Below are 16,169 nucleotides of genomic sequence, written 5' to 3'. Positions count from 1 at the left end.
CAGTTGGCCACTTTTCCTCTCCAGCGGCAAGGTCACGGCCCACGCGTGCCTCCCACACACAAACACGCACACTCATGCTCAGTAAGTGGCTAACATAACACACTTCACTGCATTGTGCTTGGTGCTTTCTTACCAGTCGCTAATCCTTCAATCTGCTTAAAATCCATCACTCATCAGATTTTGTTAAGATTATGGCAGGACATCAGAGACCAAGTGGAAATGCAAAATGAAGTGAGGGTAGGAGTGTAACTTATAAGAAAGACTTGTATAGAACTCCTTACCGGCACCATTATATATTGTCCCACGTATTAGGCTAAGTGGGATAAGACAGTGGAAATACAGAACACAAGGGAAGTGAGTGTATTAGATTATTCAACCTATGACCAGAATTGTGCATATCTCTTCACTACTGACACGTGTTTAGCATTGCGTTACTAGTAGATTTTCGTAGACGTAACCAGACGCACACGAGGACATTCGTACTTACATGACTGGTCAAAACACTCAAGGCATTACGTGCATAAGCTGTTCTTGCAAATCAGCTGATGCATACATACATTAGTGCACATTCACGTCTCATGAAACACACTCACACACACACACACACACACACACACACACACACACACACACACACACACACACACACACTTCACTTCATACATAGTCAGGTTTAGCTTTGCATTTATTTAGTATAACTTAATTTGAACGGAATGAATTAATGAAGGAAAAAGTTAAGTCGCCTCAAGTGAAAAGAAAAAAGAAAAAATGAGAGAGATCTGTAAATTATGAAAATCTTCGACAAAATACTTGAAATATTTACCTTAGTACGCCCGTCCTCACGCACACACACACACACACACACACACACACACACACACACACACACAATGAGAGAGAGAGAGAGAGAGAGAGAGAGAGAGAGAGAGAGAGAGAGAGAGAGAGAGAGAGACAGAGAGACAGACAGACAGACAGACAGACAGACAGACAGAAATACAGACAGACAGACAGACAGAGAATAAGTCACACTACCTCCTTTATTTACATGGTCGTAGTATCTTTTTGCATTGACGTTCTCCTCCTCACGTAGTCGTTCTCCTCATGGCGTGGTCGTCCTGCGCTCCTCGTTTGGTCGTGGTGGTCGTGGCGGGTCGTATCCTCTACTGAGCCTCGTAATCCACCACGTCCTGGCTATTCACGACCCACGTCCCGTTTTCTCTTGCTGGGGATTCACTTGTGTCTCGTCTACATGTTTTTCTTTTCCTTATTTTTTTTTTTTTTTTTGTCCCTAAAGACTTAAATATTTTTTTTTGTTTTCACTTGTTTGTGATTTTGATGTATCTTTATTGTCGTTATTTTTTTATTATTGTTATTGTTATTATTATTATTATTATTATTATTATTATTATTATTATTATTATTATTATTATTATTATTATTATTATTATTATTATTATTATTATTATTATTATTATTATTATTATTATTATTATTATTATTATTATTATTATTATTCTCTCTCTCTCTCTCTCTCTCTCTCTCTCTCTCTCTCTCTCTCTCTCTCTCTCTCTCTCTCTCTTGACGTCACAGTTCCAAGTAGTACACACACACACACACACACACACACACACACACACACACACACACACACCTGTACATATCTGTCCCTCTAAAGACTGCAATGAAACTTATCCTGAGACACGGATCAAAAAGTATCATATTTTTGCGCTGCGCACCTTGTTGTCTGACGCCTTACATCTGCACTGCGCAATCTGTGGTTATCATAGAGAAAAAAAAAACAGAACAACCTTTTTCTGACACAAAGATTTATTGAAAAAAGCATGAGGTGTGTTAGGTCACCTTCCGTAACCCTTGACCTGCTTTGTGACCCACGAAATATTCAGTGAGGAGGAAGGAACGGCGGAGGAACAAATCGGAGGGAAGGTGGAGGAAGCAACGGAGATAGGGAGGGAAAGATATAGGGAGAGAGAAATTAAGGTGCTTTGTTTCATGCCTTCAGATATTTTTTTTTCATTTTTTTTAGTGTTAGATCAAGGAAAGTAAACAAAAAGGTAGAGAGTGATATTGGAGGAAAGAGGAGGAGGAGGAGGAGGAGGAGGAGGAGGAGGAGGGGGTAGATGGCGTGGAGGAGGTAAAGTAGGAAAAAGAAGGTTGCGTTGGGAAATGTTTTTAAGAAATGGATGAGAGACATACATGAATACACACATCCACACACATGCCGACATACTTATATGGATATTACACATACATACATGCACACACACGACTTGATGGTAAGAAAATGGGTGTTGAGAGAGAGAGAGAGAGAGAGAGAGAGAGAGAGAGAGAGAGAGAGAGAGAGAGAGAGAGAGAGAGAGAGAGAGTGTGTGTGTGTGTGTGTGTGTGTGTGTGTGTGTGTGTGTGTGTGTGTGTGTGTGTGTGCGTGTGTTTTTCTCTCGGTCACGTTTCCCGATAAATGTTTCTGTCCTTTCTAGTGTGACGTTGAGTTATCTTTAATTGAACCCTCCCAACTCCTCTCTCTCTCTCTCTCTCTCTCTCTTAGATGGGAATTTTGTTCATTTGCATTTTCCTGCATAATGAATAAGTCTGTGACGTGCGCCGGGAGAGAGAGAGAGAGAGAGAGAGAGAGAGAGAGAGAGAGAGAGAGAGAGAGAGAGAGAGAGGGCGGTAGGCACAATAGAGGTGACCGCGCCTTGTCCAAACTGAGCAACTTTCTTCCTTAGCGACGCAGAAATGAGAAATTAATATTGAAAAATGGTTCCAAATTTTAGAGCCCAGCGCCTCCTACTGACAGGATTTCCAGGGTGTGTTATTTTTCTTTTTTTTTTCTTATGACAGGAACTTTTGGGGGAGGAAAATAAGATGGGAGATGAATATATAAAATGACGATGGTTGATGAAATGTCGTTTAGGGAAGTGTGGAAGGGGGTGGTAGTGGTGGTGGTGGTGATATGGTGGTGGTGGTAGTAGCAGTAGTAGTAGTAGTAGTAGTAGTAGTAGTAGTAGTAGTAGTAGTAGTAGTAGTAGTAGTAGTAGTAGTAGTAGTAGTAGTAGTAGTAGTAGTAGTAGTAGTAGTAGTAGTAGTAGTAGTAGTATTTGTGATTTAGAGAGAGAGAGAGAGAGAGAGAGAGAGAGAGAGAGAGAGAGAGAGAGAGAGAGAGAAGGAAAGGGAGAGTAAAGATCAAGGGCAAAAGAAGAAGAATATTTTGAGGGTTCCTGTATGTGTGTGTGTGTGTGTGTGTGTGTGTGTGTGTGTGTGTGTGTGTGTGTGTGTGTGTGTGTGTGTGTGTGTGTGTGAGTGAGTGAGGGGTTTAAATCAGCGTTCATGGCAAGGGAGTCTATAATGACCCTTGTTTTCTTCACCCTTGGCTTCCTACCCTTTTCCTCTGGCCTTGCTCGTCCCTTATACGCGACACTGATGCTATGCCAAAGAGCTTCCACTCCCGCTTGTCTTATTGGAATCTATTCTTTTTTTTTTTTACTTGAGTGCATTAAAAGGGTCCGGAATCTTTGTTCTCTTGAATCTGAAGTCGTTTTCTTTATATTTATTGTTTTATTCGTTTATATTTATTGTTTTAGTGTTGTACGTATTTTTTTATTTTTTATTTTATCAATGTATTATTATTTTTTTCAGCTAGTGTTGATTGGAAAGTTCAGAAATTAAGGTTTTGTTCTTTTTAATTTTTTTTTTCAGTGTACATTTTGCAAGACCATTCAAACATTCCATTCGTGTATCGTTTATAATTTCTTTTTAAATTATTCTGCATTAAAAAAAAAGTTTTTGAAATCATTATGTTCTCTTTTTGAATTGTGACTCAGTTTTCTGGATATTTTCTCTACATATCCAGAAATTTGCATTTCCGTGTTAACGAGCTTTCATTCCTATATACGTGATTAATTGTTGTTAGTATTTATTATCATCTATTTATTTAAGGTATTCAGGCTATTGTTCTCTTCTCGAATCGTAAGCTAGTTAGCAGGATTTTTCTTTACATTTTACATATATCTCGTTTTTATATAACTATTCAGTTTATTTAATTATTCTCGAACTATGAGTTGGCTTTCATTATATATCCATCGTGTCCATGTTTTTGTATTGCTACATTTGATGATTTTGTATTGCAGCTCATAATACTGTAATTTCATTTTTCATCGGAGTATATTCATTTCAAATTCTCAAATCTTCCCTAACTCTCAGTTCGCTGTTCATTTTCCGTGTATAGTTGTGGAAGGTTTTTGGTATTTCTAGTTTTTGTATCGTGTGGGAAATACTTTTATTGTGGCCTGAACTTTTTTCCACTTCGTTCTCGCTCGGACTATGAATTGGTTTACTAGTACATGAATTTTATTTTTCGTGGAGTTTTGTATCGTATTGGGATTTATGTTTTATTTTTCTTTTGTTCTTACTGGACGATTCTTGCGACTCAATCTATTTATTTGTTTATTTTTTGTATTCTTGACTTAAGGCTTGTAAATCCAGTGAACTGGTCTGACTCACCCTCGACATTTCCATTTGTATATACTGTGTACGATATTCTACCTCTTGTGGTTATTGCATTCTTTATATGATTTCCAACTGAGATTTATTAATGTGACCAAATGATGGATTACATGTTATATCAAAGCTCCGTAATTTTAAACTCTTTATTATCTCATCACGGCTATCTTAGCAATCCACACAAATGATCGGTCGGGTTCAAATGTATTTTCTCAAATTCATAATGCATTATTTTAATGTATATCTAAATCATAGAAACGCGCTTTATAACCTACATAAATTCATTAGAGTTTATTGAATATTGTGAGAACGACAGACAAGATAAGTCTGTCGTTAAAAAGAAACGAAAACAAAAAAGTATTCCATTCAAGTAATATGATATTAACATGAATCTATAGACTTTGCTAGATTAAAAAAATGAAAAGTGGACTACATTCTTTCCTCGGGAAGCTTGTGAGAGAATCCGAGAAGTTTCCTTTCGGAGGAAATGTTCCCGAGGGTTTCATTTAGCTGTCCATCACCTGGCCTCGACTCCCTGCGATTTCCCTAGACTGACGTAAATCTTGGAGAGAGAGAGAGAGAGAGAGAGAGAGAGAGAGAGAGAGAGAGAGAGAGGATGAGGTGGTAACTAAATCCCAACACTGTAACACTAACGCACAATGGTGAATACAAGGCATTCTCTTCTCTAATCTAAACTACAACAGTGACTTGAATGCCAGCGTCACGCTCGTCACTGTCAGGCTTATGCTGGGATCCTCTTATATCACATTGCCCGGCTTTATATCGAATGTGTATCATCTTGTGTCTCATTAGTGATGAAACCCTTCGTAGAGTAACGCGTGCGGTCAGAGCGAGGGCGTGGCAGCAGACTGAATGAAGCGTGGCTCATCATCGTCATCACTGGAATTGCTTATTTTTTTTATTTTTTGTGATTACTTGTATCGTTATTTTTACAACTACTATTGCCACTATTACTGTTACTGTCAGTGATAATAATATGATAGTATATACGAGGTTTACATCACTCTTTTTAGGAAGCGAACAGAGAAATTGTACATTACATTACATTAGGAAATAAATAACAAAGAAAGGAGTCTCCAGCTACTGCCGGTGCTTCTTTCAGTCGTCTTATACGACACATAGGGAATACGGTGGCGGTGTTCTTTGAACTAGCCCGTGGAATGTAAAGAAAAAACAGCAACATCGGCAGCAACAACAACAACAACAACAACAGAGTACGACATAACAGTATGTTTATATCTATCATCATAGAAGCAGACATTCGTAGTTTCACCAGAACATGGAAGAAACTACAAGTAAAGACACCGCAGAACGAAACATGTAAAACAACCCATGAAAAAAAGTGAAGAAAAAGAGTGGGTGGAAGGTGAATGTTTACAAGTGTGGTTTGGACTCAGAAAACGGGTGGCGGTGGAGGTGAGGAGCGGCCGGCGTGCTGCCAGGTGGGTCACGGCGGCCTTGCTCCACACGCTCCACCAATGCCAGTAGTGAACCAGCAGCCGTGCGAGGTGGAGTGTGCGTGCGGCGGGCGTGTGAGGTGCGTGGCGATGGTGTGTCGCTCCAGTGTCCAACGTAACCACGCAACACCACCAGAAAATATTGCGAGGTGTTGCGGTGAATGTTTCAGTGATACCATAATGACTAAATATTGCTTTTGTATCACTCTTATATGTGTTGCGCATCTGTGTGTTACCTGAGTGTTACCAGGTGTTGTTCTCCCCACGGCACACCTGTGGGTAATTAGAGGGCCAGGTGAAGGGTAGCGGCCGCCTCCCCCTGGCCGGCCTTGCCCCGCTCAGACAGGTGTAGCAAAGCATGTGTGGTGGCCAGGTATCGTGGACCCAAACATGTGGCCCTCTGTTACCTGACGATAATCTACCTGTATTATTATTGTTGTCGTTTTTGGTAGAAGTATTAGCAGTAGTAGTAATAGCAGTAGTAGTAGTAGTAGTAGTAGTAGTAGTAGTAGTAGTAGTAGTAGTAGTAGTAGGAGTAGTAGTAAAGAGAGTGACAACAGAAAAGTAGAAGTAAAAGAAGCAGCAAAAAGAAATCGTTACATTAAAATCAATGGAAGAATTACGAAAAGAGAATAAAAACGCATAATCAAAGTCACTACCACAACAACCACCATGAACAATTCCTCTCTCTCTCTCTCTCTCTCTCTCTCTCTCTCTCTCTCTCTCTCTCTCTCTCTCTCTCTCTCTCCCCAGCAAACACAGCTCCAGTAGACCAATTTTCTAATGTTGACAAGACTCGAGTTGACATTTCGTTAATAAGAGCTATTTCTATTAACTTCAAGCCAATCAAGGTCTCATCCTATTTTAATCTTGGAAATCTTGTGTAATTGAATATAATCGTGTGCGTGGAGAGTTGGTTCGTTTTCTTTTCATTTTGTTTAAAAGTGGTTGTGTTTTGTGGTACAGTTATTGAAAGAAAATGGGAAACGGCTAGCTCTTCGTCCTCATTGAAATCACCGGCGGAGAGAGAGAGAGAGAGAGAGAGAGAGAGAGAGAGAGAGAGAGAGAGAGAGAGAGAGAGAGAGAGGGAGAGAGACTGGGGATGGCATGTTTGTTGATAAGCGTGTAAATATCCTTTGATGGTATGTTTTGGAATTTTTAGCAATTTTTACGCGTGAAAAGACACACACACACACACACACACACACACACACACACACACACACACACACACACACACACACACACACACATACACACACACACACACACACACACACACCACAATCACACATGATTTCCTTTCAGATTTCGTTAGACCATTAGTTATCAGAAAGCGCACACACACGCACACACACACACACACACACACACACACACACACACACACACACACACACACACACACAGACCACCACCATCGTCCAAATAACCTTTCCTTTTTCGTACCAAGTTTCCCTTTAATATCAGTAATACTTTTCTCCGTAACTTTTCCTCAGCTGCCTGTGTCCCTTCTTCCTTCCCTTTGTGTCCTAATCCCGAGTCTTCTTCGTATCAGCAGGAAGATCACTCCTCTCCTTTGTTTTATCGCCTAAGTAGATTACCTGAGGCTCATTACGGCTTGGCTTGGCTTGGGTTGCGCCAGAGAGAGACAGAGAGAAAGAGAGAGAGAGAGAGAGAGAGAGAGAGAGAGAGAGTGTTAGAGAATGTATTTTTTTTATTTCCTTTTACCAATGTGTCTTGCTTTATTCTATTTGTTTTTTGTTTTTTTGTTTCGCTTTTGTTTTCTTCCCCTACGTTTTTTTTACCCTTTTCTATTTTTCTATTTTCTTTTTATTGTTTCTCTCTCTCTCTCTCTCTCTCTCTCTCTCTCTCTCTCTCTCTCTCTCTCTCTCTCTCTCTCTCTCTCTCTCTCTCTCTCTCTCTCTCTCTCTCTCTCTCTCTCTCTCTCTCGCTCTTACTCTCTCTCGTTCTGAACCCACTCACATTTCCCAAGGTATTACTCACTCAAGCTCCACCTCCTTTCCCTTCCCTCACCCGCTCCTTACCTTAAAGTAAGTATGCAATCATTCCTTTACTCTCTCCTCCCTCGCCCCTTCGCGACCTTAACACACTTACGGATCACACAAATCTGCCTTAGAATCGCAGCTCCTCTGTATCACTCTTCCTTTCCCTTCCCTCTTGTTCTAGATTAACCATCTCTCCCTCAGTTACTCTTCTCTTGCCTCACCTTCTGCACTCTCTCACCCCGCCTTCGCAATAAAGAGAACCGGTTTGGCGGATTATTATCAGTTCATCAGCTGATCGGTGGAACACGTGGTGGCCGCTACTCTATTGTTTACACGCCTCCTGAGGTATGAATGGGGGCGGTTCACTGCTGTTTGTTTACCGTCAGAGGTGTGAATGGACGCGAGCTGTTATGTAACACCCAGCAAGCTTCTCTCTTTCTTTTTTATCTCTCTCTCTCTAACTATTTCGCCAGGCGTAGGCTATGTCGTAAGACTTATCTCGGGACTTGTAAAGGATTGTAAAGCTTTTAATGGCGCGCCCCGGAAAGTTTTATTAAGACCAGTGGTGCGTGTCTTGCGCAGCCCAACCATTCCGTTTGTTAGGAAGTGTCTGGAGTGACGGGAATGAGGAAGAAGGGAAGAGAGGAAGGAGGTGCTATCGTGTCTGAGTAGTGGTGAAGGGAAGAAAGAGAAGAATTGTAGAGGAAGACCACGCGTATACACATATTTGGGGACAAGAGAGAGATAGATAGATAGATAGATAGATAGAGAGAGAGAGAGAGAGAGAGAGAGAGAGAGAGAGAGAGAGAGAGAGAGAGAGAGAGAGAGAGAGAGAGAGAGAGAGAGAGAGAGAGAGAGAGAGAGAGAGAGAGAGAGAGAGAGAGAGAGAGAGAGAGAGAGAGAGAGAGAGAGATGAAATGGCAACACGATCTTTTGTACAAGTAACACGTACCAGAAACCGTTGATGGTGGACACGACGGAGAGAGAGAGAGAGAGAGAGAGAGAGAGAGAGAGAGAGAGAGAGAGAGAGAGAGAGAGAGAGAGAGAGAGAGAGAGAGATACTGAATGTGTGTAAAACAGAGACAAAATACACTTCGGTTGGTGAGACAAAAAATTTTCTTATTCCTCTCTACTCGCATGTATAAAGATTGTTGTATTACAGTGAAGCAGTAAGGCAAATGTCTCCCTTATAAGTAAGAAGATAAGGAGATGAGATGAACATGATGACTTAGAGGAGTAGTATCAGGTGGCGACCATAGAAGGAACTGGGATATCTTTTTAATCCCTTCAATATTGGGACACATTTTTTACCTTGAGGTTTATGTACGACTAGACCATTTGATTTACATTGGGAAGAGTGTATGGAGGTCAGAAGACTAATGGCCACAGTCTTCACTCTTTTAATCTCCCAGTATGAGTTTCTGTGGCTATATAAAGTCACAAATAGTAAGCAGAATGAATATGGAAACGCGGCATGGTACTGAAGGGGTTAATGGGACAAACGTTAACCCTTTCAGTACTATGACGCATTTCCATACTTATTCCCCTTACTATGTGGTGATTTTAAACAGCTTCAGAAACTTATATGGGGATTGAAATAGTGAAGACTCAGGCTATTAACCTTCTAACCTCCATAGACTGTTCTTAATGTATATAAAATTGTCTAATTGTACCCAAAATTCATGGTAAAAAAGAGTCACAGTATTGAAAAAGATTAAGGTGAAAAATTGATCGTATAATTGGCTCTTGAATTCCTCAGCAGTATTATGGATAAACTTCCGGATTGTATAGAAAAGGAGTAGAGAAAAAGAGACGAGGTAGAAATTCTCTCTCTCTCTCTCTCTCTCTCTCTCTCTCTCTCTCTCTCTCTCTCTCTCTCTCTCTCTCTCTCTCTCTCTCTCTCTCTCTCTCTCTCTCTCTCTCTCTAATGAGGACAATCACGCTCACCTACACACCTGCGTCCCTCACTCACCTGCGAGCCAACACGAATTTACCTGTCTTCTCTTTTTCTCCCGCGACCGTCCTTCCTCCTCTATCCCCAGAGCTGGTAATCACGTCCACTGCGGCTCAGGTGTGCTCTCACTCACCTAAACTCGTCAACGCCTTAATAGCCCGCCTTTACCTGCTTTATTTTGCTTCCCGACCGTTTAGATGCTCGAGGAAAAGGAACCAGGAAGTCATTTCGCGAAGTGAGTTTACTGTTGTTTCTCTTTGGAAGATCCCTTTATTTCACTCACTCTGCGTCTTTGTTTTGGTTTGTTTATTCCCTCGTGATTCATTGTGGTAAAATTGTAAGAATTATGGAGTGTTATCAGTGTAACATTAAGTGGATTATGTTTACTGTCGTGAAGATGTGTTTTTTTTTTTTTCTTTTTTCGTCGTTTGTTAAGTTTAATGACATATTTTTTTGCTGGTTAATGTAAATGCGATGGTACGTAACATAAGCAAAGCAGTGATCTCTGTATAGTAAAGTGGTATAGTGAAAGAAGTTTAATCGTTGTCTATCAAAATGTCGAGAGTATATTATTCATGTTGTTCGTGTGACTTTCATCGTATTGCAATTCTTTGATTCTGTTATTTGTTGTTTTTGTCAGTTCATAGTTAACGCTTTTCTTAATGTAATCCCCCTTTAATCTTTCTCTTATCCCTTTTTATCCCTCTTTTTGTATTGCTGGGACTTGTTTTAATTCCAATGTACTTAATTTCACCCAACCCGTATAACTCATCATTTCCTTATTTGTACCTCTATATGTTAAAGATTTTAACATAAGAGTAAAAAAAAAAAAAAAAAGAGATTATACCCAAAATAAATTACCACTTCCAGGAATTTAGAGCAAAAGACAAAGTCAACTAATATCCAGAGTGATCCTGAACATTATATATTTTTTCTGCACTTCGCCTCACTGTTTATAAAGAGAGCATAATATATCTCATTAATTTTAGCCTCTCGGGGTCTTAGCGTGCATTCACTGGCGGGAAATCCTCTCCACTGAACGAATGCAGCGATGAAGTAAATCAAACAATACGAATGATGATAAGCTCCCGTCACTTCCTCCACACAAAGCACCACCACAACAAAGAGCATCACACCACCACAATTACAAGCACAATGCCCATATTAGCGCACCATTACCACTGCCAGCACTCTCCACCCTTACCACCATCGCCATTACCTTCGTCATCACCACCATTATCGCCAGTAAAGGGTGCATCATCATCATCACCATCATTAGTTTCTCTCCATCTCCTTTTCTTCCTCTATTTTTTTTTTTGTATAATAATAATGATAATGATAATAATGACAGAGATAGTAGTGATATTGATAATGATATGTAACACCCACCCACACACAGACTCACACACACACACACACACACACACACACACACACACACACACACACACACACACACACACACACACACACACACACACACACACACACACACACACACACACACACACACACACACACACACACACACACACACACACACATTATCAATAAGGTGGCGAGCTTGCGCACCTGTACACTGATGAGGTTCCTTCCGGTTTCTCAAGTTACCTGCTGCCTCACCTTACCTGCCGAGAGAGAGAGAGAGAGAGAGAGAGAGAGAGAGAGAGAACCCATAAATTGAAAAGCAAGAAGAGAACAGAGAAAAGTAAGGGAGAAACAGGGAGAAAGAGAGAAAGAGAGAAGAGGAAGAGGGGACTGAAGGAGGAAAGAGGAAAGACATGGAGAAATAGATAAAGGGGAGAATAGAAAGAAGGAAGCAACAAAGAGACGCAATAGAAGAGACACAGAGAGACACAGAAATGGAGAGAGAGAGAGAGAGAGAGAGAGAGAGAGAGAGAGAGAGAGAGAGAGAGAGAATAATAGAAAGAAATTGAAACAGATAGGAATGTGAATAAAGGTGATGTGGAAGAGAGAGAGAGAGAGAGAGAGAGAGAGAGAGAGAGAGAGAGAGAGAGAGAGAGAGAGAGAGAGAGAGAGAGAGAGAGAGAGAGAGAGAGAGAGAGAGAGAGAGAGAGAGAGAGAGAGAGAGAGGGAGCAGAAGGGGAGATAAAAGTGTAGAGGTTAAAAGGGTGAGAGGAAAAAGAGGGGAGAGGAGAAGGGAGTGTGGGGAGGAGGAGCATGTTTGGGTCAGGGAGCGTGGGGTGAAGAGAATCGTATTTCACACATTCACTTTGTTCATACGTGTGGGAAGGGTGAAGGGATAAAGGAAAGGGGAGTGAGAGAGGAGCATGGGGAAGGGGATAAAGGTAGGGGAGAGAGGCGAGAGTATAGTGAAGGGAAACTGGGGTTATGGTGTGATGGGAGAGGAATATACGCAAAACAAGAAATGGAGAGAGGAGGAAGTGAATGAAAGAAGGACAGGCCAAGTTAGGAAAAGATAAATGTAGATGTGGAAAGAGGAATGGAAGGAGGAGGAGGAGGAGGAAGAGAAAGAAAGAAATAGAAGAGCAGACTTGGAAAAATGAATGGAAACAAAAGATAGAAGAAAAGATAACGAAAAGAGACACGAAGAGATGAAGAGGAAAATGGAGAGGAAGAGTGGAAGGAGGAGAAATAAAGAAGACAAAATATAATAAAATGAAAGGGAATTTTGGAATGAAGCAAAGGTGGAGTGGAGAAGCGCAGGAGAATAGGAAGATAATGAATAGGAGAGAGAGAGAGAGAGAGGGGACAGGATGGGGAGACAGACAGATGTCAGTCCATGTAGGCAGTAGAAAGGGTCACGCACACCTGTGTTTCCTGATATCAGTAACTTTCCTACCTTCCGTCCCTTCCCTTCCCTCCTCTCCCATTCCCTCCCCTCTTCCACATATCCAATTTCCTGTCCCTTTCTTTATCTTCTTCCTCCTTTCCTTTATTTATTTTTTTCCGTTTTCTTATTTTTCTTCCTTTCTCCCTTATTTCCCTTATTTTTCTCTGATTTTGCTTTTTTTTGTACTTTTTTTCCTCTCCTCTAATCTTCTTTCACGCCACTTCTCTCCTTCCACTTTTTTTTTTTATCTTTTCTTCATTTTGCATTAATCCTTCATCTTTCCTATACTTTCCCATCCTTCATCACTTTTTTTCCATTTCAATTTATCTTCACTCCCTTCCTTTACCTCTCTGCCATCACGTTTCTCCTTTTCATTATCTGTCCCTTGTCCGTCCGCTCCACTTCATCTCCCTCTACTCAGGTGTTGGTCACTACTCTCTCTCTCTCTCTCTCTCTCTCTCTCTCTCTGTCTCTGTCTCTGGCTCACTTTCAAACGCAGAAGGGAATGTGGATGTTCAATATTCAATGTTCTCTTTCCTAACAAGTCTTCCTGTTGTATTATGCATTGGTATTTCCACGAGAAGATACGATTAATTGACCTTTTCCTTTATAAATCTACTTGTTCCCCCTTCATTTCACCTGAACTTACAAAATGAAAATACAGGGACGTGAAGACTATTAAATGTACGGGCTTTGTGTTATTTCATTATTTTTCTCTATTTTTATAGTTCTTTTATTAGACAAATCGTGTTGTTTGCGTCATCAAGCGTCAGGAAATAGGATGAGGTGCAATTAGTGTTACAGGTGATGACGGCGGGAAAAGTAAGTCCATTATGTGGTAAGAAGAGGAGGAGGTAGCGGTGGTGGTGGCGAGAGAAGAGGAGGAACGCAAACGAACACAGATGAAGAACAAACCACAGCGAATTTCTTGGTTCTTAAGGGGCAGTGAGGGAAATAGGATAGTATTATGAAAGGAAGAGGTGAAAGTGAAGAAGGAGAAGGAGGTGCTCGTGGTTATAGTAAGAGAAGAGGAGAAATAGGACACGGAGATGCAAGGTACTAAGTTTTAAAGATGAGTGGCTGGGAATACAATTAAAGAGCTAAATTAATTAAAGGTGAGAGAGAGAGAGAGAGAGAGAGAGAGAGAGAGAGAGAGAGAGAGAGAGAGAGAGAGAGAGAGATTAAATCCTAGACCAATTGCCACTTACATAAATTAACTCACTTTTATTTCTTATTTTCTTTTCCTTTCCCTTCTCTCGCTAACGAACGAAATAAACTTTACTGGATGCAAAGGAAATAAACTTCTTGCATGTCACTTCACCCTCTTTCTTTTCAACATATATTTCCTCCTCCTCTTGTTCTTTCTCCTCTTCCTCCTCCTTCTCCTCCTCCTCCTTCTCCTAACATATATTTCCTTCTCCTCTAACATATATTTCCTTCTCCTCTTGTTCTTCTTCCTCCTCCTCCTCCTCCTCCTCCTCCTCCTCCTCCTCCTCCTCTTTTCGTAAATTAACCGGACACTGTTACGTCACAAAAACAGGAAGGGCGTCATAGTTTAAAAGAATAAAACGGAAGTTACAACGGACATCCAAGGCACACACACACACACACACACACACACACACACACACACACACACACACACCTTGACAATTATATTTACTGTTTTCTTTTCTTTTATAAATAGACAGTGAAGAAATAAATAAAAAATTCCTTCTAAGAATTTGGAATTAATGAGTTTGAAGTTTAGATAAATAGAGTAGGAGGAGGAGGAGGAGAAGAAGGAGGAGGAAGAGGAGGAGGAAGAGGAGGAGGAGGAAGAGGAGGACGAGGACGAGGAGGTGAGGGAAACTAGTAAAGAAATGACTGATAAGAACGTTTAATACCCCCCCCACCTATCTTAGTTTTTTGCCTGAATTAATGTCTTTCTGTGTGGACTTTCTCTCACCAACCCTTTCCCTTCACCTTTTTCCCTTACCTTTCAGCCCACACCTCCCCATTGACTCATCTCTTAGCAACATCTCTCTCTCTCTCCTAGTTTCCCCATTTCTTCACCCATTTCCTACTTCATAACTTCTCATTCCTGTCACCATTTAGCCATCATCACCATTTCCTCCTCCTCCATCTCTTCCTCCTTCTCCATCTCTTCCTCCTCCTCCACCGCCTTCTCCTCCTCTTCCTTTCTCTTTATATGTAAATTTTGTATACACTTCCCATTTTAGCTTTGCTTTAGAAGATGATGTGTGAGAGAGAGAGAGAGAGAGAGAGAGAGAGAGAGAGAGAGAGAGAGAGAGAGAGAGAGAGAGAGAGAGAGAGAGAGAGAGAGAGAGAGAGAGAGAGAGAGAGAGAGAGAGAGAGAGAGAGACCTGATCCTATAGTTTTGTAGAGCATAATCATACTTTTCTTATATCTAAGCTTATAAACTGGAACACACACACACACACACACACACACACACACACACACACACACACACACACACACACACACACACACACACACACACACACACACACACACACACACACACACGCACACACTGCTATCCTATCAGACTAGACTAAGCGGCAGACAAGTAAGTGACTCGCAAGAAAGATAAAAAATTAACATATTTAAGTCTTTTTTTCATCTCCTCAAGGCAAATACGAGACAATAAAGCTTAGGGAGGCACAGACGCCGACGAGTTTCTCCAAGGACACCACAACACCAGTCAATGCTAAGCTCTAATTGATATTCCCTGCCTACTCTGTGTGTGTGTGTGTGTGTGTGTGTGTGTGTGTGTGTGTGTGTGTGTGTGTGTGTGTGTGTGGAGTGAGTACGTGAAAGAAAGATCTATGTAAGAATATGAGTTTTGTTTTTATACTGTGAGTTAAATATATATTATTTTGTGTGTCTGTGTGTCTGTTTGTCCGTCTTTGTGTATGTATTTATGTATGAACCTTCAGTTTGCTTGTACTGGAAAGAAAATAGTTTGTAGACTTCTGACTAATACGTAATCATAACCTTCATAATTTATTTTTTACTTTCTCTTTTTTTCTCTTTTTTTCAACGAATCCTTCTTTTCATCAGGCAACAGTATTTCATTTCGCTATTTTCTATTTATATATTTTTTAATGTTTTGTGAGCAGCCGTCAATTTATTACACGTTTTCTGTAAATCATTCAGCGTGTGTAGTTACCAAGTATGTCATCTTTGTTTACCCTTTAAGTGGGGGTTCTAATTCCTTTACTTTAATTGTGTGGTCATTTCATTTTTTAGACAATTTTTTGCCAATTCTCTCATATTTATTTTCTATTTATTTTTACTTTAGTCGTGGGGTCGTATCATTTTTAGCCATTATTTAGGAAATCCTCTGCTCTGTTTCATTACTTAACGTTCAAGGCAGTTTCTGTAAT

The 16,169-nt window shown here is 40.6% G+C and overlaps 1 protein-coding gene across 7 annotated transcripts in view; it reads left to right on the top strand.

The window, feature by feature from the left end:
• LOC123509945 (pleckstrin homology domain-containing family G member 5-like) overlaps positions 1-16,169 on the top strand; it is a 491,065-nt gene that overhangs the window by 249,092 nt on the left and 225,804 nt on the right. For 2 of the 7 annotated variants that reach the window (XM_045264607.1, XM_045264606.1), the window contains exon 1: positions 6,054-6,076. The exons of the other annotated variants lie outside the window; for them this stretch is intronic. The gene's annotated coding sequence lies outside the window, so the exon portion shown is untranslated. Of the gene's footprint in view, positions 1-6,053; positions 6,077-16,169 lie in introns of those variants that run through there. 7 annotated transcript variants of the gene reach the window in all.

The sequence above is a fragment of the Portunus trituberculatus genome, chromosome 27, assembly GCF_017591435.1.
Source record: "Portunus trituberculatus isolate SZX2019 chromosome 27, ASM1759143v1, whole genome shotgun sequence".
Lineage (NCBI taxonomy): Eukaryota > Metazoa > Arthropoda > Malacostraca > Decapoda > Portunidae > Portunus > Portunus trituberculatus.
This window is presented reverse-complemented; position numbering and strand designations above follow the sequence as displayed.